The sequence below is a fragment of the Callithrix jacchus genome, chromosome 17 (assembly GCF_049354715.1).
Source record: "Callithrix jacchus isolate 240 chromosome 17, calJac240_pri, whole genome shotgun sequence".
Taxonomy (NCBI): Eukaryota; Metazoa; Chordata; class Mammalia; order Primates; family Cebidae; genus Callithrix; species Callithrix jacchus.
In genome coordinates, this window is record NC_133518.1 from 33,025,406 (window position 1) to 33,051,200 (window position 25,795).

A 25,795-nucleotide genomic window follows, 5' to 3' on the forward strand; every position below is an offset into this window, starting at 1 on the left:
TGCCCTCTATGACCAAGGTTAAATTTCTTGCTCACGTAAGTTTACTAATCATTTCAGTTCTTCTAAACCAAATATAGGCAAGCAGTCCAATTACATCTCAGAGTAGTTAGCTGGCAATTTTGAAGACTTTTCAAATATGCTTTTAATGCTGATATAAGTTATATATTAAGGAAATTAATTATTTGAGGTCCTTTATTATGATTTTGTTTATTAAGAAAGTTTCGGTCTAACTGAAAGAGATGGCCCAATTCACCCTGTAAGTTTGGAGGAGATAAGAAGGAACCCCTTGCCCAAAACCACAACTTCTTCCCCTGGCTCACTGGTGTCAACAAATCCATAATTAGTAATGCAGTTCTTCAGTAAACTAAGTTTGCTCACACAATTATTCCCAGGGCTTGTCCCAAACATTAACAGAGATCTCCATATATGAACAACCAACTTGGCATTTCTGTAGGGCATACAGCCATCACCGTATTCACTCAGGTGCTAAGTAGAGTAACAAAGACTTATATACTATACAGAAAGAACCGTCATCTGAATGAGTTAATGCAGCCTTCAGCAGTATTCAACTACATATAGCAAAAAGCAGAGACCAGTATTTCTCAATGAGAAGTAAGCACAATACCTGCAGTACTCACCGCAATTTTAGGTAATGCAAAAGCAACATAATTTTAACAGATGGATGAGAATGCCAGAACTAGTGTGTCCAGTCTGTGGTTACATCAGTATTGTAATTTAGGAAGAAATAAAGTTTAATTTACAAATTATAAGGGTCAAGCACCGTGGCTCACGCCTGTAATCTAGCACTTTGGGAGGCTGAGGTGGGACGACTACTTGAGGCCATGTGTTCAAGACCAGCCTGAACAACACAGAAGATCCTATCACTACAAAAAAAATACAAAAATTAGCCAGGCGTGGTAACAAATGCCTGTAGTTCCAGCCACTCGGGAGACTGAATGCTTGAGCACAGGAGGTCAAGGCTGAAGTAAGCCATGATCACACCACTACATTCCAACCTCGGCAACAGAGTGAGACACTGACTCATAATAATAATAATAAATAAATTTTTAAAAATTAAAAGATTTAAAGAATATATACATATACACACATATACACATAACAGACTATATATAAGTAAAAATCATGACAGAGATATGCAAATGACTGAAATTTTAGAAATACTGCAAAGAAAAAGATAACTTTCCATCACACACCCTCTGGAATAGCATAGAGACTGCCAATGTGGCCTGCTGGTCTGACACATTTCAGACTAGCTGCTGCCAAGAAAGGAAGATTGTGTTTACTAACTCAAATAAGTAATCTAGGGTCTGTCAAAGCAGTCTTTTAGAATTCTGATCCGTTCAACAGTTTTGGTTCCCTAAATCACTTAGTGGTCTATTGCAGTAAGGATAATGAAGGAGCGTTGGTTAGGTGATACACTACTCCCAAAGATTAGAATTCCAGAAGCAACTAAACTGCATTGAAATGAGAAAATGATTGTTTTTCCTTAAGTATTTATATTTGGGACAAAACAGAACATAAAGCTTCTGTAGAGACAACGATTTAAAGGTGAATTTTCAATTTATTTCTATATCAGGCAAAAAATGTAAAAATGAAAAACATTTAAGCTCACTAGAAGATAATTACCACGATGAATCATTGCACTCTGCATACTAGCTTTATACCCCATTAGGCCTTCCTCCAAGTCCCTACTGCAAAGTTATCTTCTTAGAAGATTTTCAGCCCACCATCCACAGCACCCAACCTTCTGTTCCTCCCAACAGCAGTGCAGACTCGTTTTGAGAGAAGTATGTAACATTACACTTCCAGCCTAAGCAACATAGTGAGACCTCCATCTCTACAGAAAATAAATTTTTAAAAATTAGCCACACATGGTAGCATAAAGTTGTGGTCCCAGCTACTTGGGAGGCTGAAGTGGGAGTACTGCTTGAGCCCAACAGTTCAAGACTGCGGGTAAGCTATGATTGAGTCAATGCACTCCAGCCTAGGTGACAGAGTGAGACCCTGTCGCAAAAAACAATGTGACTCTGTGGATATTGGCCTTCCAACCTAAAGGGAAGGGAAAAAAAACCCATCTAATAGTATGTGGTACTCTGAGGAAAGCAGAGTAATATTACACACTTATATTGTTATCTGCTGATCATTTGCCTTTGCCACAAAAATATAAGCTCCATGAGAGAAGGCAGTTGTTACACTAGTTCTTCATTAAGTCAGCACCAAAACAGTCCCTGGCCCAAAGGAAGCAAATAATTAATATTTGTGGCATGACTGAATATTTTTCTTAGTATATCAGACTAGTTTATATTTTTGACAAGTTACAATGCTTAAGTTACACAATTAAGTATACTGAAGATATCACCTTTATATCTGAATGAAACCAGCATCAAACATCACTGGAAAGAGAACATGAGGCAATGAAGTTAAAATAGCAACATATTTAAATACCTCCTTGATTATGAAGTTGAAGAAAGATATTTTGAGTCACAGAATATCTGAAACAGATTTATGTGGCTTTGCAAATTTAAAATATTTAAATAATTATCTGTGACTTTCTGACAGAACCAGTCTTCAATTCCAGCAAAAGAAAGGAACACTGCACTTTTTCTGATGCTATTCAAAGAGGAAGTACTTAAACATTACCTTCTATAAGAAGGTATAATGAGATAAAACTGTGAATGCTACTTAATTGTTCTACAAGAAAAAGCACTACTTCTAATTAGGGTTATATTTACCTATATATTACACAAAGACATTATCTTGTCAGCCTCAAATAGACATATCTGATCTGTCCATATCATTATTAATATTTCAAAATAGTAAACAAGAAATCAGAAGAGACTACAGCAAAATTTAAAATGCTGTTATGTGCTTAACAGCTAAATGGCAGAAAAATCAAATCTCACCATCTTGGCAATTTTCAGAAAGTACAGTGACTCAACCCAAATCTGCCAATACAAAACTAGCACAACAAAACTGTGAATGCTAAATAGAATGCAATACACAGTAGTATTGTTATTCCCATTACAATGCCTGATTATAGACTTTAATTCTAAAGCTTACTTAAATGAGTATTATTTTATTTGACACAGTAACTAAGGGCCAAAATCATAGTTTTAATATTCAACCTCTGTATCTTCTGAACAGGATCACCGAGCTTCTTGTTGAGGTTGGTGGCACCTCTGCCTAAAACATTGTAAAATATGTTGTTCACTGCTTAAAGAATGGTAGCAAATTCATCTATGCATCCTTGATGATATTATTGCACAACACAAAATATGAAGTTAATCGATAAGAGAACTAAGAAAATATTTCCACAGCACCTCATACATTGGTGAAATTTGCTGCATTTGTACCTCTTCGCCCCCGTTCCAACTTTCCCTCTCACACAGAAATCATTCTCACAATCAATAGTCCTATAAGATCTTCTCCATAATTAACCTATACCTGTTTTCTATTTTAGCAGATTCAAGTAGGATAAATTACGTGAAAAAAATGACAGATAATATTAAAAATATATATATAAAGCATATCTCATTACAATCAAACTTAATAGTTGTCACACCATTCAAAATTTCTAAAAATTAACTGTGACAATTTCCTTCAATACTATCCACCATATATGACCACACAAGCTTAATCTTAATAAACAGATTTTGAATTTCCAAATATCTGATTTTAAACCTTGCATGATAACCTCAATCAGGAAAAATTTACTAGCTTATTTATTTTGAAGATGGCCTAAAATATGTGATTTAATTATTAATCATTATGGAAAAAAGTATAGAAAAAAATCTATGTCTATAATTAAATTAAAAGATCTAAAATATTCTTCAGAATACAGTGACTAAAAGCAATTACAAATGAATATAATATGTAATTGCTTGACTGCATCCTAAAAAATAAGTTAGTGAACCTCTCATGACACAACATAACACACAAATATTTCCTCCCTTCCACATCATCAGTAAAAGTCCCTAATATTTCACTAACATATTTCTTATTCCAAACTTACTCGAGCCACGTAGGAGCTACACAGTTTAACACTACAGTCCTATGGATATTTCTATTGATTTATACAATTGACCTTAAGGATTACTTTTTATCAAATAATTTCAAATGTACTTTTAAAAACAGAGCAATGTTAACTGAATGTATTCCTCATAACAATATTAGATCATCAGTTTAACTTGACTTTGTTTTTCAAAAAAAAGCAAATTCACATATGCTCACAAACAAGTAAGATTAATTTTTTCACTAACGGTGACTTACGACCCAGCTGTTTTTTCCTGGTTTAAAAAGACTAAAATATGCCACAAAACAAAGACATGCATTGACAACTCATATTTTCACTTCACTGACATATCCTTTGAGTAAGGTTTCACATAATTCACATACCTAACTAGGTCCAGAGATTAAACAACAAATTATGTTAATATTCTACAATAAAAAAGTATGTTAATGATCTACGTCAACAGAAACAGATCAATATAATTACTATTTAACAATTACATATTACTCCACTATAGGTCCAATTGGCTATCAGTAGTCAACTAGGTTAACCCAAATTTTTCACTCTTTTAATCAATACTGCAATTGCATATAAAATGCTATGATTAGATTTGAGCAATTTTAGTAATATAAATCCTTAGGACATGAAGTGTATTTATATATGTATTGACTTTGAACTAGAATAAAAAACTTCTTTCAAGAAAACCTTTACTGATGTGTACTTTCCACTAAGAGTGAACAACATGTTTTTCTACATCTCTTAAGCCTATGCTATATTTGAAAATATACTAATCCTAAATATACACTGTAAATTTCTCTTGTGAGAACATACAAAAAAGTACATTTTTTTCTATAAATAGAACTGTGTTTTTGTATTTTTGCAAAATATTTTCAACTGTTAGCCCTCATATAGCAGCTAATCAATAGAAACACTTCTGAAATCAGTTTTTCAACTCCTGTTGTATCAAAACACAGATTTCATTCCTAAAACAATCATAGTATTTGCATTTTGTAATTATTTACCAAGAAACAGAGGTTGGGAGTTGGAATAAATGTTTGGGTTGACAGAGCATCAAAATGGACAATAAATAGCTTACTGTTACTTTCTTACTAACAAAAAGAAAATGTGTAGTTTTAAGAATCTGCAGGGCATGTTATATTTGGGGAATCTCTGACAACACTATGTCATAAGATTAAGGGAATGCTTTTTTAGATACATTATTTCTATAAATGTCAGAAAATATCTGCTATCTCCTCCCTTTTTTAGATGCTAATTGACTAAAGGAAATGGTTTCTGACAATTGCTATACATAACGCAAAGCATTATCAAACTAGCTAAGGTACAACAGAACTCTGGAAAACTCACGTAGGCCCAAGCATATTTCCCATGTAGTAATTTTCCCTGTGGCTAGGGTTCCACTTGAAGTCATTCATGAGTCTGGAGTGGGGAGTCTTCCTGAAGCAGCATGCATTTCTAATTAAATTAACCAAGACAGCTATACACTCTTGTATGATTACACCTTTGCATGTATGTCCTGTTGAAAAATAACATTCTGCTCTCACTTTGTCCTCTTCAAACTCTCTTTCTTAGTTATTAAATAACGGTCCACAAAATAAAGTACCTGAAAGTGAACTTTAAAAAACTTTAAAAATGGCTGGATGGCAGAAGGTGAGCATTTCCAATGCTTTTATTCTCATCTTGACAATGTGATTTCACCATGTTGTCATAGCATAAATAAAGTCAGGCTCCTCAGGAGATGAGATCAAAGATTTTGTTATTACAAATTTGTACTTTCAAAAGAGTATACATATTGAACAAAAACTGTAAGGGAGCATGAGATTTGGTTCCTTTGCTAAATAGAAAACAACATTCTTTTCTTAATTATTTTAATTGCACATAAGATTCTGTGCATTCTGGAAAAGCTGTAACAAATAAGGAAACACAAAGAATAAATTACATCTTTTTAATGAGACAGGGATTAAACCTCTATATGTTTCCAACAGCATCATATGCTCTTAAAAAGTAATGACCAGCTTTCCACAACAAATCAGAACGCAATCGTAGCTAGCTAATAAATTGAAATAACTGCAGATCATTTATTAACAGCAACATTTGTTTCTCTGGGATACTGATGGTCCAGAAAGATTCTTGGATTATCTGAGTCAGTCACTTGGGGGCGACTATTAAAAATATATACTGTTCCTGGGACCTCTCCTAGACCTACTGCAGATAGGAACCAGGAATCGATGTTTTCCCAGGTTATTTTTAATTCCATTAACTTTTGGCAACCATAATCAATCAAGGCTAAAATATTACTCTTACCAGAGATTGTTTACTGCCTTTCTACCCTATAACTTCCTAGGAAACCAGAATATCTTCTAAGATGGCTTGTTTAAAGATTTGGTGTCAGGTTTTTTGATTATATTCTACCAACTACTTCAGAAAACTAGTATGTTTATAAAATGTTACAAAAAGCTCTGTTATGATTATTACTAATATTTTAAATCATGCATGCCACTCCATAACACTCTAAGATACTTCACCATATACAACTACTAATCATGCCTCAAACCATTTATGTTTTAGTTTTGCCCAGCAGTTCACAACAACTTAGCATGCAAAAGCTACTTCATTGGTAAAAAAAAAAAATCACTCATAATATTTAGAGGAATATATTGGACAAATTCAAACAGTAATAATGTAGCAATTTCAAAACTTTCTATCATATTTTTCTATCAATTGTCTAATGCACTATCATATATATATGATATATACACACAAATAAAATGCTTTACAGATTGTAATATCTACATTCCTTATTTGTTGTTTATAGGAACAATTTATAGCAGTAAAATTATTTTGCAAAAAAAAGATAAACACAGAACCTATTGAACCTAATAAAATGACTAAATATTTATATTATAAATAAAATATAAAATAAGGATTGATGTGTGTATGTAAGTGTGTGTGTGTGTGTGTGTGTGTGTGTACTCAAAGAATAAGGAAGAACATTCACATTAGATTTAGTCAAATCATTTTCTTCATATATAACAAAAACTTAGTTCTTTATTTAAATTAAAGTAAAACCTCTGTATGTAAGTTAACAGGGAGGAAAAAGAAACACTTTTATCTTGGATAAAACTAAAAATGTATGCTCTTTAGTAAGAGTAATGCCCCTTAAAAAGATGAAGTTTTGAAAAGTTGGCTTGTGCTACATTCTATACATGTACTGAGCTTCCTTTTTGGCTTATGCATAAACTCTTCAAAGTGTTCATTTGGTTCTTTAATTTAAAAAAAAAAAATGTTTCAAGCTGGGCACAGTGGCTCATGCCTGCAATCCCAGCACTTTGTGAGACCAAGGTGGGAGTATTGCTTGAGGCCAAGAGTTCAAGACTAGCCTGAACAACACAATGAGAACTCTGTGTTGAAAATACAAAAATTAGCCAGGCATGGTGGTACATGCCTGCAGTACCAGCTACTTGGGAGGCTGAGGCAGGAGGACTGTTTGAGCCTGGGAGGCTACAGTAAGATAAGATCATGTCACTGCACTCCAGCTTGGACAACAGAGGGAGACCTTGTCTCAAAAAGAATAAATTTTTTTTTAAAGTTTTCACTGAATAAGCCAAGTAGAGAAGTGTACTACCCCCTCACAACTTATACATTCTATTATTCAAAAACAGCAAGTAATATTTTATATATTGACATACAATTTATTTTCATCCTAACTTATTTGTTCCTTACAACTCTAAGAGATGGTTGGTTATATTATTTTGTTCATTTGTGAACAAATAAATTGAGGCTTGCATGGTTAAAGGGCTGACCCATCAAAATCCCCTAAGCTAAATAAATGGAAGAACAAGACCAAAATCAGTTCTTCTGCTTTCAAATGTAAAATTTCATTCATGATACATGCTAACAACGTAATAAAGCCTGGTAGAAGTGATAATGGCTACTAATATATATAACAGAAGACCAAAAAAAAGGGAGATAGTGGGTGAGTGGGAGATATTGGAGGTACCACTACTGCATTGCTTGTGGTTAGCTCAGAGTGAGGTGTGTGTAAGTGAAGGAGAAATCCTTGAATATTGATTCTAGAGAAGATAAGATGGTCCCTCTTACAGAGCTGAGAATGGATGCTATTGCTCTTTTTATGTCCATAGGGTAGACCCTAAACATTAATAATGTATACCTGAAAATTCTACACTTCAGCAACAAATTTCTTCTCAAGACTGTTAATCAGTTTTGAATAGATTATGAAATTCTAAATACTCAGTAGCCAATTTTGAAAGATTAATTGTTGAGGAAGTGGTCTTGAGCATGATTTTTTTTTATCAACGAACAACAGGAGACTATATTTTCTTCAGAGCTTTCCTTAGAGAAGTTTAAAATATGTCAGCAGAAAAATTCCACCTAGGTAAAAGGCAATGCTGCTTTAAAAGTATAAAATTGATATATGCTGCATTTGCATACAGTAAGGCCGATCTAGGAAAACTACTAAAACAGTATGTAAAAAGCAATGAAGAAGACGGAATACTGTCTGAAACACTTCAAAGCCATGTAGAGTCAGACCAATTTTTTATTAGGTTGGTGCAGAAGTAATTTCAGTTTTTGCCATGGTTTTTAAAACCACAATTACTTTTGCACCAACCTAATTAACAGCTGATAAAACCATTATAAATCTGTCAGAAAGAAAGCACTGAGGGTTTGAAATGGCATATATGATTTTTTTCTTTCACAAGTACCAAACCTGTTCTCTACTAATATTGGTTACTTTTTGGCCCAGAGAAATCACAAATATTAAGTGGACTTACAAAAAGAAAACCCAAAGTCAAAACCGATAAAAAAAATTATAATCATGGTTCTGCTGCCTCAAAATATTTTCTTTTAGAAAAATTGCAGGAGTGTGTTTCTCTAATTGTGCTTCTTTTTTTAGGTTTTCTTTCTTTGTTCCCTACCATCCTAGAAATGCTTTCCTTAAAGAAATTCAAATACATTCAATGGTAACTTTATTAAATGAATAAATATATTCATTAACAATAAATTGCACACATAAAGTATGTGTATTGATTATATTAACTGTGTATTGACCACCTTTTATATGTAGCCTAGACATAGCGAGACTACTTGGATCCAGCCTTTGAAGAATCTGATGCTTAATTAAAGATATAAAACCAACATACAAATAACTATATATAAAAAAGAAAGTGAGAAGTATACAGGAGAGGTAACAATAAAGTTTGGTAAGTTAAAAAGAGAGGTCTGGGGTAGTTTCATCAAGAGGGATAAGAAATGTAAGGTTGGTCTGGAAGGACAAGTTTCATTTGGTTAGACAGAGACAAAAAGAAGTAGCAATCCAGACTGTAGAAGCACAGACTGTAATGGCAACGACGTGGGAAAGCACTGTATATGTACACTGGGAGAACTGGTCTGTATGGAACACCCGTATGTAACGGGGCTGGCAGGAGATGAACTTGGAACTCTGGGCTGAAGCCAGTATCAGTAAGGGCCTTAAAGGCAGGCTTTAGCCTTCACTTCTTAAGTAATTGGAATTCACCCATTCAAGACTTCACCCAAGGGCAGAGTCAGACTATTTAAGCACCTGAAGGGCTACGAATAATACAGTATATGGGATCTGAAGAAATCTTATTAAATAAACTCAGGATTTATTTTACTTCCTAAGGCTCCTGCTTCAGTTGCCAGGAAGCTGAGAGATAAATTTAGTGCTCAATTTTGTCTTAAGTATTTGTTTCATTTCTCTGCCTTGTAAATTGATTTATCCATAATTATTTGATGTGCACTTTACTTTTGTAAGCTTGATGGAGAATACATCATACATAAATAAAATTAAAGTAACATGTGTCTTGATACCAGGGATCGGGACATTGTAGATGCAACACTTAAAGTTTCATAAGAGAAAAAAATAATTTAGAATTTCCCCACCAAGTAAAGCTCATTCTTCTATAAATATTTCAATGAAAGACAGCCACGTTGAATTAAAATAGTTACTGCAGTTGGTGATTGCTTTAAAATCTGCAAGCACTGGGTTCAGCAACCTATCTTCTTGCCTGGCTGTCCAGTTTGACCTTCCATGTGAATCTGTGCTCCTATCATGATGCCAAAATGACCTTCTGAAACTTACAACGCTTCCAAAGCTGCAGAACATTTTCAGCTGTATCAGCCCTGGCTGTCACAGCATTCTGCATAGTGAGTGGCAAAACTGGAGCCTCCTGTACTAGCCTGACCTTTTAAACTCACAGTATTTTGCTGCTGCTCAAAATGAGTTTTCTCTTTCCATATTATTTTGTGATGCTATTTCTCTTGCTCACTTGTAAAGCATTGATTCTAAGCATAAAATGGTATTTTTCTTTACACGAAAATAAAATACTTCCTTTATGCATGATCTAACAATGGTAGATGCTGTAAAATAAATATTTACTGGCATCTATAAATAATTGTTCTAATTATGGAAAATGTTGTGGCAACAAAATATAATAAAATGTCATTATTTCTGCAATGGTCAATATGAAAATTGAGAGATGTCTAAATTTTATAACTGTATTTACTATCAGTTTATGTTTAACATGTATTCAATATCTAGCACAGTGCCTAGAATATTAAAATTCAAATTAATATTTGAATGTAACAGAATCTGCATGTTTAATATATTTCATTTACCATAATACTATTAAACTGAAATATAGATGCTTAATTTTCTTGCCAAAAAATTAGTATATTAGCATGGAATCTTTAATCTGAATTACACACACACACACACACACACACACACACACTCCTGAGAATTCTTGGTACATAAAGGTAAAATCATTTTCAAATCCATTGATATCAGGTAACTGACAAAACTTTTATCATACGAATGGGTTAAAACTTTAAATTTGCATAGGTATATTAGAATACCTTTATTTTGTTTCCACTTAGGGTCTGTGGATACTATATTTTCACAAGCCCATATTTGTATTCAAGACAGAGAACCAAAAATGATATTAATATTTCAGAACAAATGTATCAACTAATTCATTAGTTGGAGAATGGATCCCTTAGCTTCGTACATTTATTCTATTTCATTTTTAGCTACAACTTATGCACTACTTCACAATCATTTATGGAATATATAGACACATATGGATATAACAAAAAAACATGCACACATACACACATGGACATGCTCTAATCACTAGGGATTTGGGGGGAAGTGAGAAAAGTTTATCAGAGATTTCTGAGTGAATGTAGAGCTATTAAATTTTCAGTGATATGTTTGTATATTTTAATGTTGACAATAGATTTCTATGTTTTAATTATGAAAAAATGAATTGAATTACATAATGCAGCTGAATAAATTACAAGAGCATTTGAAACTCTCTTTTTTGGCTCAAGACACATCTTAAAATGTGCCATTCAGCAAGCCATCCAACAAACCAATTGACAGAGTGCTATGTCACTCAGAAGTGACATCAGAAACTTCACAGGTGGTAATGATTTTGAGTCTAAAAGTAGATTTTGCTGATCTTGGCAAGTGCTAGGGCAGAGGTATTAGGTGTGAGTAGAACTAATACTGAGCAAACCACATAGGCAGATTAGGCCATTTGATATATCCCTCCTTTCAAAGCCAGGGAAACTTCAAGTCCATTCCATAGTCTGCTTTTTTATGACCACAACACATAACAAAGAAAAAAAAAAACCTCTTTCACATCTTATCTCCTTCATTAAATATTTCTAGAATTAACTTGGAGTAGGTCTCAAATCTACATGCAATGAGTATTTGTGTACCTAATTCATACCATACTGATGGAAATAGACAAGCAGAAAAACAGCGAAACTCCTGGGGTGAGATCTCAGTTCTCACAGTACCTTAGGGTATGCCCCTTGAGCAAATCCCCTAACCTTAATCTTCCCAAGCCTCAATCTTCTCATGTGTAAGCCAGAGAGCTAACAATGCATAAATCCCACAAAATTGTGTAGAGCTACATATGATCACACACAAAAAATAGTAAGTTCCTACACAGTAGGTAGCTATTTTAATAATTATTACAATGGCTAATGCTTGGGTCTTTTGCTGTTTTGATTTCATTACTTCACTTATGAATAGGCCTTTTTCTACAGTCCATACACTTCAGAAAATCAGAAACCGTATTCTTTTTTTTTTTTTTAATTTTATTTTATTTATTTATTTTTTTAATTGCATTTTAGGTTTTAGGGTACATGTGCAGAGCATGCAATACAGTTGCATAGGTACACACATTGCAGTGTGTTTTGTTTGCTTTCTCCCCTTCACCCACATTTGGTATTTCTCCCCTGGCAATCCCTCCCCACCTCCCCCTCCCACTGGCCCTCCCCTTTCCCCCCATAGACCCCAGTGTTTAGTACTCCCCTCTCTGTGTCCATGTGCAGAAACCGTATTCTTAATTTATCTTAAAAATTTCAATCAAAATCTTACAGTAAAACTTAATATGAAATGGGGTTTAAACAAATATTTAATATTTAAAATGAATAGTAATAAGCAATACAATTCTGAATTTTCTAACCTAGAATGCAGATTAAATCCTGGAAACAAGGAACCAACACTTCACAGTTGAATGGGGTCTTATAGAAGAATATGCACAGTTGCACTTTCACATTTGACAGTCTGGAAGCTAGCCTACAAAATACAGCTTTATTTCCTGTGCACAAAGAAAAGCTGCAGGAAAAAGAGCATCATGTGCATATTTAAAACCCTTTGTCCTTAAAGTTAAATACAACTCACCTCTCTCCCATTGATTTTTTTTTTTCCTGATTACATAAAAGTTGTAAGCACTGAAACCTGGTTACCAATCCTGAATGTTTTAACCTGCTCCCAATCAGGAATTTAGCATGAGGAAGATTCAGATGAACTGTATGTCCCCTCCTTTCTCCAAAAGTGTCAGCATCAGAAATAATTTATTCTGTCTAGTCCAGGATGATACTATGGTAGCATCGTGCTTATTTATCAAATACTTGAACAGAAAAACTAAATGGTTTACATATGGAGTCAAATCATTTTAATAATTATGAGTTGATTTTGTCTTTTCTCCAAGATACACAAACTAAAGAGTTAATAGGTCTACCAAATGGTTTTAGGCAAATTCCACACACTGCCCACAAACAGCCTATTCTTGGCTTCTTTGTGCCCACTTTGTTTTTCCCATCCATTATTTGTGAATATTTCTATCACTATACTGGAAATTACTTTGAGAACAGGCACATCTTACCTCTTTATTCTCCAAAGGGTATACCATGACAGGTAGAACATTGGCACTGCACTCAATATTTGCTAAATAAGGATGCTTTCTTTTGCAGCCAAAAGCAAAGCAAAGACTTTCATTTTATATACATTTTTCTCTAAAAACACATACTTTTATTTGCTGTATGTTCTAAATAGCTCTATGAAGAGAGGAATTTGTCAGCAAAGTGACATTTCTCCAACAGCACAAGTCCACAATTAGTAGCTTATCTTTTAAAGTCACAGGCTATGTCACAAGTAAAGTTACAGACAGCACAGACTGATGTATAAAGATGATATAGCATGAGAGCATAAAATAATCAAACAACCATGATCAATAAACTTTTGCCCTATCATTTCTTGGTGAAAATTTTATACCATTATATTATTGGTGAGAAAGTACATTGTCTTTGAACTTCACAAAGCTTCCCCTGACGGAATCCCAAATGGGTCTACCTACTGCCAAATGCATTGTTGTAACACAGCATGATACTGCAACCCCATATTATATCTGCTGAAGATGGGGGGCCTATTTTGTTTTATTTTTGTTTTTACAAGTCCAAGAAACAGAGTATAAGCATTTGTTGAACTATACGCCATTTGTAATCCAACATCAAAGCAAAAAGATGAAAATACCTTTGACAGCCTTTTAAATAAAATTTCTATCTTCTTGACTTATGTCAGTTGTTGTATAGGGGAAGTTTTAAAACTACTGTGTCATAAACATGCCACACTCATTCCCAACAGAATCATGGGATGGGACTGGGGGTGGGGAATGCTGGTTTTGAAGTATGAAAATATCTGCCTTTGGTTCAGTTCGGCTGATCACCAGTTACGTGGATTTAGGCAAATAAGCTAACTTCTCTAAATCTGTGTTCTCTAAGAGGATGATGATTCCTGCCTCACAGGCTCAATTCATTCATTGTCTTCTATTATTACCAAGCTGTTTGTCTTCACTCATGTTTTTCCAAAAAGAATATAAACTGGCAAGAACTCACATAGAAAAGACACTCAAATATGGTAGCTTTCATCATTACTTCCACCTTGTTCTTACTATGCCACTGCATATTCTGAAAAGAGTGCTTTATCTCTGGGCCTATCCCAGATGCCCCCCCTTCCACACAGCATTCCCTGGCCATTCAGTTCCACAAAAACTTCCTTCGTTGAATTTCCTTCCCTCTTTGACTTTCCTCCTTTGGTACTAACTTGTATAGTGCCTTGCATTGTTAACTTTTCAAGTATTTCTCCCCAACTCAGTTAGAAGTCAAAGAAGGAAAGACACTATGTAATTATACTTTCGATCCCCCTCTTGTGACCTACTACAATCCTTTGACTTTAAGCGTGCTCAAAATATGTTATTTGATTATTGAGCAAAACACAAAGGATGAACTGATTCCTCTATGATCTAACATGGTAAAGTAATAAGGAAAAAGACCTCAGCACTTAGTAAATTTTAACCAATTATGAGGAATAGGCATAATACTATTCTTCCTAAATTAATTGTTCCCAATAAAATATTTGCTTTTAAAATCTAAGTCCTCAAAACTATATCACTCTGAGATAGTCATTTGCCACAGGCAATTTTCAGCAAATATGATCCTCCAGAAAGCATTAGGCAGAATACTACTTGAGTACGGTTTTCTATAGTCTTTCCTATTGAAGTATGTATTTTTCTATTGTTAGGCACTTCTCAAATGATTTTTTGGAAAGTTCATGCAATGCCTCAGAGAGCGTCTACTACTGAATCAAAGATTTTCTTCCATCCTCTGTTTTTCACTTTTACTATGTTTATCAAATCTCTTAAAAGTATTTTGGATGCGGTACCTAAGACCCAATGCCTCATCTGAATGCCACTAGGTAGACAATGCAGTTTTTCCCTGAATGTTACAGCAGTGAAGTTTAAATAATGGCTCAAAATAACTTAGAATAAATTTGTCTCATTGAAATTAGCTCAATGACAGAATAATAGAGATGGCAAAGAATGCCAGATACTGTTTAATCTTAGTGACTTAAAAATTAGTCTTTTCTAAGCATTATTTTAATGATATAGCTAAACAGATTTTCACCATACCGTATCTTTATAGCACAAGGCAAAAACTAGATAGGAAAAAAAAGTCTAATAATAGAAAAAAGCGTGTAATAAGTGTGACTTTCACATAATACTAACAAAGGCAAAATAAAATACTGTCTACATTATTCTCTAGCTTGATAGAAACATACTGTATTTAAAGACATAAATAGTGCAATTTCTGTATATTTGTGGACATAGGCAATCTAACTCATAAGTTGTTATTTATAAATAAAATCTTTTTCTTGAAAACTGTCTTGATTTTATGGAAATTTTTTGCTATATACGAAATAAAACAATCTATCATTGTTCGGACATTTTCTGTTTAAACTATTTTAAACCATTTATTTTTAAAAAGCTTGTAAGGTCCTCAAACTAAAAAGACCTGTAAGTATTCCAGTAAAGCTTTCTATTTTATTTGAAATATAACTGTCCTCCTAACTCCAGATAACCATTAACCAAATGCAACTGTTTATTGATTTCTGTAAGTAAATCATTCTGTTTATAATAGTGACTGATTATTAAGGATTTTTAGATACAAGAAAAAGAATGTCCTGGTTATACTGATACCTTCCCTAAAATAGCATGGTCTGAGAAGTATAAATGTCAGCCACATTGAGCACATTGCAAACTTGTTTTATCATGTATCTATCTGCCACCTTGTTTATCACTAAGGATAGGTTACACAGGCATTCTGAGCATGGAATTTAATAAGAGAGGAGAACTGCCTGGTTGACACTGAGACATTTCTCAGCAAATAACAAAATGTGCCTAAAGTTGAAATTAGGTTTACTTTAAAATTACCAATTTGGGACAAAAGAATTTGGTGACCTATAGGTCACCATTTAGTGCTTTAAAAGAGCTTGGCATAGAAATGAAATGTTTTAAGAAATTAACATGTATCTTCTATTTAATCAAGGTATATTCCCTGATAAAATGTAATTTTAAATGTTTTCCCTTACTGACATTTTAATATATAATTGTTAAATATTTTTATCAATAAAAAGTCTTTAAAATTCTTACTGTATTTTGAAAATAATTGTTAATACCCCCATTGCCTTTAATATCCATATCCAGTCAGCTTCTACATCCTATGCAGCCTAAACTTACCACATTTCTCCCAGCATGCATGTCCTCCTTTTCATTCTAGGGCCATTCCCCTCATTTAGTCCTGCATCTCTGTTCTGTATGACCACAATCTCTACTTCATCCTATATGTGTCCTATTCTTCCCCTATAAAATGTCCCCAAAACACAGCTCCTATAAGGTTACTGCCCTAAACACCAAATATCTGTTTATTCCGTACTATTTATTATTAAACTTACTACCTGCTCAACAACCACATCGAAAGTGTAGCACCAATCTCCCCTGCACATCTGATTCCTCATTTCCTCCTATCCTACTAATGCCTCCCACCACCACCGCCCCCGCCCCCCCGACACACACAGGCCTTTTCTCTCTATCTTCTTATTTTCTGCCCATTCTTCTGGAGTCTCCGCAAATGCTGTAGAAAGTACAAGTCTTTTAAAGTATTCCAAACATTTATGTTGTCAAGCTCCTATCAGTAACCAAAATAAGTACTTTTAAAATCTGTTTTTGTTCTTTTACATAGGAGCATGAATTCTAAAACTGGACTACCTTGGTTCAACTCCTTATTGTGCTACTTACTAATTAAGCACCTTTGCACAATTAACTGGACTTGTCTGTGCCTCAGTTCCCCCGCCTGCAAAATCAGGATATTAATAGTACCTATCTCGTAGGGTTTTCTGAGTAATACATGAATTAATTTATAAACCTCAGCTTGGCACACAGAAAGTATTCAAAAATGTTAGTAGTCATTATTACAGCTATATTCTCATCACTATTCTTTGTATGTAATCAGTGGAGGCAAGACAAGAAAAATTGGTTAAAAACAGGAACACTGGAATAAACAAAATAACAAGCCTCATATCTCTGCAAATGAAAAAATTGTTCTAGTCATGAGCTTTACGATAAAAGTCATAAGGCCTACTTTACAGCTGTAGAAAAGATTAAATGAGATACCTTATTTAAAAGTATACAGCAAGTGGCAACTTCTACTATTTTCACAATTATTTACACCTTTATAATGTCACAGATTTAGAAACTAGGGCATGAAAAGACTAAATGATTTTCTCCCAAATTTACTGTTTCTTTCAAGAAATAAATAAAAACGTAATCACTTCAAAATAAGTTTATTTAAGTAATAATAACATTGATATCACTTCTTACATTTACAAAGGAGTTCCACTTTGAGAAACCTGATATATTCCCCAGTGAGGTCTGTTCTTGTTGTTCTGCCTGCACTGGAATAAATATTAGACTTTCAAACCAAATTTAGATACAATGTTTATAGGAACTGGTGGTATATCTCTTCAGAACCTGGCATCTTGAAACCAAAATTTGGTAAATAGAATTATCAGTAAGGGGGCTTTGGTAGTGGAATACCTAATTGCAAGCCTAGTCAGTGGCATAAAGCTTTTCTCATCTATTTCTTCCCCACAGCAAGCCCTATATCCTCCAATTCTTTGAATCTGTCACTTAGCTTGACCACGCCTGCTTTCTTTCTAGTAGGATAAGAGTTACCCATCATGGCTAAAATGTAACTGTTGTAATCACACAACATTGAAACAAATAAAATGCTAATATACCAGTTTTACTGTCATCAACAAATGCTGATAAATTATTGAATATAATATTGAAATTTTTGGATGCAAAAGTTGAAGTGGTCTATAAATTCTAATACTGAGCCATGTTAAGAAAGTGTCTGATAATACTCTAAATATGAATAGGAACTGCTTAAGGCCTTATCTTGCATCCTTCCTATTTAGCATATTACAAGCATATGACATGCATTGACTATTAAACTGTAGTATCTACAGTTTGTAACTATTTAGTGGCTGTAACAGCTGATATTTCATGGTACTCAACAGTAAAACCAATGACAGAATCTATCAACAATCTAGTATAGGACATTTGGAAACTATTATGTTTCTCCTGGATAAAATAAATTAACTAAAACATGTATGAATATTCAATATGTGAATGTTATCTATAAACATATGGAAAATACAGAACCACTGCTGAATAGATGTAATTAATATTGCTTTAAAAGAATAATATTTTTGAAAGGCTGAAACATACTGAATACTTTTTATTCCCATTATTTATGCATTTTAGGACTGTTCCCTTTATTACCTCTATGTGGGTCAGACTCAGAGCTACCTTAAGATTTTCCCTTATCTGAACTTTCATAATATGTTACCCAGCCATTGTTAATGAAATATCACTTTCTACTTTACAGTTATTTTCGAAGCTTTTATTTTGCCTACCAGATTCTTACTTTTTTGAGGACAGGGTATATCTATCTTGATTAAAGTTTGATAGATTTCACTAAGCCTAGTGTGGTATTTTTCTACAATATGTATTCACTTATAAATCAACTTTATATGATCAAATAATATTTCAAGTCAGCAAGGTAATGCTTATTTTATAGAACTAAATATGTCCCCATAAGTCTAGAATCTTCTTAGCTCTCTAAAACAAGTTTAGTTTTAGTTAATAGCTTCTAAACTTTTAAAAATGAAAATGTAGGAAAAATTCAGTGTCAAATATGAATTTCTGGAAAATTACTTTGGAGAAAGATATCTCTTCATTTTGTGAATTCAGCTAAAGAGGGACTGGAATGGAATTGATATCAGAGTGGACATCAGCAGTGGTATTTGGATTTCATATTTACCACAATTCTTTTTAATGGTATGATATTAATTAACATTCAGGTGATTTGAATAAATTGGCATTGTCTTAGGGAAAGTTATATGCTCATGCATGCCTTACATACAAATTGTGTGTTCACACTTCACAGGAGTATGTATTTTACATACCTTTATCAACTATTATTCACCTCTTTAGGTATACATCTCTCAGTTTCTTTTTTTTTTTTTTGAGACAGAGTTTCGCTCTTGTTTCCCAGGCTGGAGTGCAATGGCGCGATCTCGGCGCACCGCAACCTCCGCCTCCTGGGTTCAGGCAATTCTCCTGCCTCAGCCTCCCGAGTAGCTGGGATCTCTCAGTTTCTTAAAAGAATGTCAAAAGCAACAATGGTTTTTCTTTTGGAGCATATAAGCATGATAATATTTCAAAACTTCTTCACCTTTTTGAAATTGATCTCTGTGGAAAAGCAATTCTCTACTCTGTCCAATATGGCTACATTTCATTTTGAGATTAATATTTCCTGAACTGTTTTAACAACGGACAATCATAGTAACAAACATAGTTTTAACAAGGATACTCATAGTGAGTAAAATCTTAATCATCAAAAATGGGAGAAAAAGAGCCAAACGTGTAAGACCTAATACTCCTAACACAAATATTTCAAGATGTATGTTATACATATTTTTACAGATGTCATAGGCACATATGATGAGATACCTTTCTAAAAACATAAACGATTATCTGAAAGAGATGTTCTGGATCTGTTATTTAAAAAAATACTAGTAATATGTAGAAAATTATAACCACGTATGTATTTGCTATTTTTTCCTCAAGAATGTATCTGTAATGCTTACATAATGTATATATTTTACAATACAAAAAAAAACACTACATAAAAACCAATTTCCCTACCTCAATTTAAAAATATAAAATATGTCTAGAGATGGTTAATGCCATATGGCAATAGCTCTTCTTGAATCCTCTGCTTTGCAATCAATAATTCTCCAACCATTAGTGAATATACACTATGAGTCATCAGAAACAATATACAAAATTAATGGGGATCATTCTTCCCCTCACCCTCCACACACACACTGACACTAATGGAAGCTATGTCTCATATAGGAAGAAAGATTCAAGATGGCACCAAGCCGAGAGGCAACTCTTCTTCAGGCTCTATATACAATCTAGCTCTCTCCCCACAAAGAATCCACAACATCCATCTTCATTTTTTGGCATCTTTCGAGAAAATAACAGTAAGCATACTTTATATGGCTAGAAAAGAACCACATTTTTTCAACTTAACACTCACTGTGAATGGCAAAATGTACTTCAGTTATGAAAATATCTGAAAGGAATGTTTCCAGGACCTATGCCATTGTGCTTTGTTTACCAGTCAGATGTTTTCTCAAGAATGTGTTCAAATTATAAAGACAGTGTCACCATGTATAGAAATTCTTCAAAGCCCATAATGTTACGGTAGAAACACATTTTTACTTTTCCTAATATTCAAAACAATGCCCTCTTATCTGCAGGTAAAAATCTTTCATTCTTATGAATTCAGCCATTGCTCAGGACCCTGGATTTGTGGGCTTGTTTTTTTTTTAATTTTCTAAAGAAAGTCCTAGCAAAAGAAAACACATATTAAGCATTTGAAGATAATTGCTATTTACTAAAAACTCTATTTTAAAATAATTTTAGTGACTGTTTATGTTTGGTAACTTCAGGACAATGGTAAGTACAGTGTCTCTAAAACGTTCCTAAGTAACAATCATACTCTATTTTGGCCTTTGAGAGGTGTTAAGACTCATTCTCTAATTATAAGTTTTCTCTATTATTACTATCTCACCATGAAATCTCTAAACTAAATAGCAGCTTTGAGGAAGTAAAAATAGATGTTAGGTGGTGTGTTTTCTCAAATTTTGGTTACAATGGATAAGAAATACAAGGTATTTCTACGTACAATAAGTCGATTTTATTGTGTTTTGACCAGCAAACTCTTTAAGCTTTCTCCCACCTTATCCTAGAACAGTGCTGTCTAAAATAAATACAATGTTAGCCACATTTGTTATACTAAGTTTTCTAGACTCCACAGTAAAAAAAAAAAAAAAAGAAATAAAACAGGTGAAGTTAATCTAATAAGATCTTCTATTAGAACCAATATATCAAAAAATTATCATTAAAACATATCGTCAATATAAAAACATTATTCTTTCCCTCATATAAAGTTTTGAAAACCCAGCAGTATTTTACGCTTCTCGATCTGGACTAGTCGCATTTCAAGTGCTCAATAGTCGCATGTGGCTACTGTACTGGACAGTACATTCTAGATTTCAAAAAATATGAAGCTTTTTGGTCTAAAAGACCATACACTTTAAAAACCTTCCTATGTCACATTCTCTATGATCCATATTGTTGGGATTTTATTTTGAGCCAATCACTTTGTGAACCTATTTCACTTCTTTCCTCTACTCCCTTGACTCTCGTATCTACCACCCACCCTAATGCCTTTGCTTACAGAATTTAAAAAACCCAATCACCTATTCTTTTCAGCTTCTTCTAAGCAAGACCTGAGATGTTCTCTAATCTGCACATCTATCACCAAGCAGAAAACCAGAAGGTGCAGCAAAACTATTTATTCTCTGTTTCCATAAATAGATCTATCAAAAGCCTAATGTATGGCAACAGTGACAAATATAAGGGCTTTTTTTTTTTTTTTTTGCTTATAATGAAGATAGGGCAATTTTATATAATAAAGTAACACACTCTTCCTCAATGAAAAATATAATTTTACTCTTTTTTTTCCCCAGGAGAAATTTTGGGATAGTCTGTTCTTGTTCTGGAACAAAACCCAGTGTTTCATTTCATAGGAATTCTGTGCCTAGAGGAAGAACAGAATGTTGGAATCAAAATTTAATGAATTCAACTTGGAGTCTAACTTTGCCTCAAATGTGGAACTGTAAACACAACCAATAATATCTCAAACCATATAACACTTCAGTTTCACTTTGGCATGACTACACAGAGTACCACACTTGATGTGTATCTACACACAAATTTGTTCATAGTTACATGAGGAAAAAAATTAAACTTGTCATATGTGAGGTTTTTCTGAGTCTTCCTAATAATGAAATCTGATTATTATGTCTTAAGTGACACTACAATTATAGATGAAAAGGTTTTCTATTGCTGACCCAACCTGTTCTTTAAAACACAAAAGGCACCTTTTGCAGTCTTCAGCAAGGAAACCCCCCACTAAACAAAGAAAACTAAAACAATGCCTACATTTTTAAAGACCTAACAATATAGTAATAATAATAATAAAGTAACTCCCATGCAAATACAAAAAAACAGACGAAAATTGGAAAATTAGGAAACTAAAAAAGTTTTGAGCCATAGTTGTCACCAATTTTAAGAAAGATATAAGTGACAGTGATGTCATTCTCCGGCTACAAAATAACTTATTCAGTGCCTCTATCTATAACTACATTTAAGACATTCTCAGTATTGAACTGCACATTCTTGGGATGAATTTTACAGCCGTTGAACTTTCATTTTCTGTCTGGGTGATAATGTTTTATCTCAAAAGCAAGGGGAAACACCAACACACTTAGGAACCCACACAGAGATAACTATGGAGTGGCTCTCTTATGCTGGTATAGAATAGTTATATACTAAACATCCTCTGTATATAAACAGTGTTCAAACCCAGGAGGGAGGAACACATTGTCCACCGGTGTAGTATTTCAAAGCACGTTGCAGAGGGCCCGAAAGTCTAAAAGCATTAATTATGACTTCTCTCCTACCGTATTAATTTAAGAAATTCCTCAGAGTATATGGCAGAGTTTGCCATCCATCTGCTATGGCTTGTGCCTGTGCTGGTGGGCACACAAGGTAAAGTCAGCGGCAACAACCTTTCTGGCAGCTTCTTACTCAATTTTCATCCTGGGGAGGCATACTCCACAGAAACAGACCCCAAAATCCCAACAGCCGCATACTCCCCCTCCGGGCCCCAGAGAGCCTTAAGAACACAGTATGAGTCTGGCAGCAGCACCTTTGTTGTTGTAAAGCGCTGGGCTAGGAGAAGGCATAAGCGTCACCATATACCTGCTCGTGTTACAGGCTCTGGAATCAAAGTATTCTCACATGACACATTACTACCAATAACAGATTCCGGCTCCGTTTAAAAAAAAAAAAGTAGGGGGGGCTACATATTTGTCCTGCTTTTGTCTAAAAACCAGAACCCAAGTACTAACTACTTTTCATTCTTTTCAACCTTTCAGGAAAGCAATTCAATCAATCAACTGCGGCTCCACCCAAAAAGCTTCTATACTTACTTTTCTTACAGTTTTTGAGTGACGCACTACAAAACGATGAAAAAAAAAGAAGAGGAGGAGGAGGAGGCAGCCCACTCCCACAGGGCGTCTTCCGCCCTGTAAACTTGGCAAAAAGCAAACTGGCCAGAAATACAGCACTCTCCATATAAGGCAGCCCAGCTAAACATGTCATGCGTAATTTATGGGTAGCAGGCAGAGAATTAACCTTTGCGTGCACATATTTGGCCCAGATGAAAACCGGGCGGGATGGCAGCCCCGGGGCCAGGGATGCGGGAGCCGCCGGGAGAACCCGCGCGCCGCTCGCCTCAGAGGGACTCGCACCTTCCCCCGACAAAGGTCATTAAGTTGTGAGTACACTTGCACGCACCTGTTTCTCTTCTCGCCCCCCGTTTCTCCCTCGGTCCCTCCGGGCTGCCAAGCCGTGCGCCGGCTGCGCCGTGACAGCGTCCGCAAAGCCCGTGGCGGGGAAGGGCGCAGGAGCTGCTGCAGCTCAGCCTCCCGCCTTCCCCCGGGCAGGAGGTGCTGAGAGACGCGAAACCAACCACCGCGCGCGGCCCGCCCCGGCCCGGGAGAGCCGCGGCCGGCAAGCACCTCCTCGCACTTCCTCCTTCAGCCACGGGCAGCCCCGCCGGAGTCCGAACAATGAAGCGCGGCGGAGCGGCGCGGGGAAACTGTGAAAATGGAAACTTACCTCTCACATTTTTTTTTCAGAGGCGGCCCGACTGTCGACCGAGTGCCCAAGGCATTGTGGGAGTCATGATTCCAAGATGCCCGCGACGGAAAAGAGAACTTGTCAGCTCCTTGTCACGGGAGCATTGTGGGCGCCACAACTCATTCAGCTGCAGTGAAAAGACTGTTGCATGTCGCTGTGCAGCCTCTTATCGCCGAGGTCTGGCTTCCGCTGCTGCTGCGCGGCCCCTCCCCCGCCCGCCCAGCCCCACCAGGAAGCCCAGGGCGGACTCGTCGAGCTCCTGAATGCACGCGGCGGCGAGGAAAACGCTCTTCAACTTTCCGCCGGCGCCCTCCCGCGCTTCCCCGGGCCCCAGGGTCGCCTCTCAACCGGAGAGAGTCCGCAAGGACGGGTCATGGGCGCTCGCCCCGCGGCGCCGAGAACAGGAGGAAGCGGGAGCCCGCGTGGGCGCCGTGGATCCCCTCGGCCTCCCGTTGGTATCTTCCATCTTTTGCGTTCAACATTGTAACCTCGCGGCGGGCGTGCAGACTGGACGCCCTCCGGCTACTTCTGCTCCTACCGACTAGCCGGGCACATCAGTGGGTCCGTTTTGAAAGAGGCCCATGCACCGGGCTTTGCAAGGAAGCCGGGAAGGTTAGACTGAAGGTTAGGAACCTATTAGACTAGAATCCTTGGATCTGTTGGGACTGCCGCCTTAAAATGCACCAAACAGTTTCTGAAACTGGCGGGTGAACAGGCGGGAAAAACATCTGCAAGACTGCCACTGTGTATTTTCTTCAAGTAACAGGCTGTCCACAGTTTTGGAATTCCTTAGTGAAACTGTCACACAAGCACAAACACTCACATGCCAGCTTTCCTTCTAGTTTGTAAATAATATTTGGACTTTACAATGTATTCTCAACTTTGCACTGTGATTCATAGAAAGCAAAGCTCCCTCTTTGAAAATAAATATATTTATATTTTATATAATATATTTATATTTATAACATATTAAATACTGGTATGTTTCATGGCAAGTGAGCCATATTGTCGCCAAAGCAAATAAACCACAGCCCCATATCACAATTCACTGGGTGTTATAAGGTGTAACTTGGCTTCACTTTGAATGGAAAGAATCCTGAACGTCTGTGGTGTGATAAAGTTTCGGAGATTGGGGGCAGGATTTCCTTTGTAAGAAATTCCGATAACTTGTTCAAGGATGATTTTGATGAAAAACGTTGGTCCCACGTTTGGGACACAATTTGGGACAAAAATGTTGGATATGGTATAACGTTCTTCCTGCAGGTTAGGTTGTGTTGAAGAGAGTGAGGCCAGCTCGAGGTGAAGGAAAAACATCAGAAAGGTGCTAAAGTGCAGAAATACCTTCCAGAGACACGAATAGCTGACTTGAGTTCTTGACCTTTAGCTAGATCTACAAAGCACTGAGTTAAAATTGTACAGTGATTACTTCCAGAACAAATTAATTAATTAAATGGTGCCTCTTCCCAGCGTTGTTTAAAAGAACTCAAGTACCCACACAGTGTAAGCAAACTAAAAGGACACTGACACTTTTTCAGAGAACAGGGATGGGAACTTTCTATCTGCCCATTTAGTAACTACCCCAAGCTATGAAGACTTTCATTCCTCTTATTAAGCATACAGCAATTACATTTAGTGCCTACCATGCCAGTGATGCAAGAATGGG

The 25,795-nt window shown here is 35.6% G+C and overlaps 1 protein-coding gene across 36 annotated transcripts in view; it reads right to left on the reverse strand.

The window, feature by feature from the left end:
- MBNL1 (muscleblind like splicing regulator 1) overlaps positions 1–24,275 on the reverse strand; it is a 176,750-nt gene extending 152,475 nt beyond the window's left edge. For 22 of the 36 annotated variants that reach the window (XR_013528537.1, XR_013528535.1, XR_013528533.1 and 19 more), the window contains exon 1: positions 24,112–24,275. The gene's annotated coding sequence lies outside the window, so the exon portion shown is untranslated. Of the gene's footprint in view, positions 1–22,889; positions 23,121–23,420 lie in introns of those variants that run through there. The other 14 variants (XM_078354009.1, XM_078354005.1, XM_078354003.1 and 11 more) reach the window with 5 other exon arrangements.
- Between the last annotated feature and the right edge of the window lie 1,520 nt (positions 24,276–25,795).